General features: G+C 40.8%; 1 non-coding gene across 1 annotated transcript; it reads right to left on the bottom strand.

Moving 5' to 3' along the window:
- Nucleotides 1-394: 394 nt before the first annotated feature.
- LOC112788331 (small nucleolar RNA R71) lies at nt 395-502 on the bottom strand. Its single transcript, XR_003195699.1, has one exon. It is a non-coding gene; the product is annotated as a small nucleolar RNA R71 (small nucleolar RNA).
- Between the last annotated feature and the right edge of the window lie 532 nt (nt 503-1,034).

The raw sequence follows: 1,034 nt of genomic DNA, 5'->3' as shown, positions 1-1,034 counted from the left end.
GGCAGCCGAAAATAATGATAATGTAAGGAAGATGCTTGGTGACTTTACTGCACCTAATTCCAATTTACATGGAAGAAGCATCTCCATTCCTGCCATTGGAGCAAACAACTTTGAGCTGAAACCTCAATTAGTTTCTCTAATGCAGCAGAACTGCAAGTTTCATGGACTTCCATCTGAAGATCCTTTTCAGTTCTTAACTGAATTCTTGCAGATATGTGATACTGTTAAGACTAATGGAGTAGATCCTGAAGTCTACAGGCTCATGCTTTTCCCTTTTGCTGTAAGAGACAGAGCTAGATTATGGTTGGATTCTCAACCCAAAGACAGCCTGAACTCTTGGGATAAGCTGGTCACAGCTTTCTTAGCCAAGTACTTCCCTCCTCAAAAGCTGAGCAAGCTTAGAGCTGATGTCCAAACCTTCAGACAGAAAGAAGGTGAATCTCTCTATGAAGCTTGGGAAAGATACAAACAGTTGACCAAAAAGTGTCCTTCTGACATGCTTTCAGAATGGACCATCCTGGATATATTCTATGATGGTTTATCTGAGCTATCAAAGATGTCACTGGACACTTCTGCAGGTGGATCCATTCACCTAAAGAAAACGCCTGCAGAAGCTCAAGAACTCATTGACATGGTTGCTAATAACCAGTTCATGTACACTTCTGAAAGGAATCCTGTGAATAATGGGACACCTATGAAGAAGGGAGTTCTTGAAGTTGATACTCTGAATGCCATATTGGCTCAGAATAAAATATTGACTCAACAAGTCAATATGATCTCTCAGAGTCTGCATGGAATGCAAGCTGCATCCAACAGTACTCAAGAGGCATCTTCTGAAGAAGAAGCTTATGATCCTGAGAACCCTGCAATAGCAGAGGTAAATTACTTAGGTGAACCTTATGGAAACACCTATAACTCAACATGGAGAAATCATCCAAATTTCTCATGGAAGGATCAAAAGCCCCAACAAGGCTTTAATAATGGTGGAAGAAACAGGTTTAGCAATAGCAAACCTTTTCCATCATCAACTCAGC

The sequence above is a fragment of the Arachis hypogaea genome, chromosome 20, assembly GCF_003086295.3.
Source record: "Arachis hypogaea cultivar Tifrunner chromosome 20, arahy.Tifrunner.gnm2.J5K5, whole genome shotgun sequence".
Classification (NCBI taxonomy): domain Eukaryota; kingdom Viridiplantae; phylum Streptophyta; class Magnoliopsida; order Fabales; family Fabaceae; genus Arachis; species Arachis hypogaea.
This window is presented reverse-complemented; position numbering and strand designations above follow the sequence as displayed.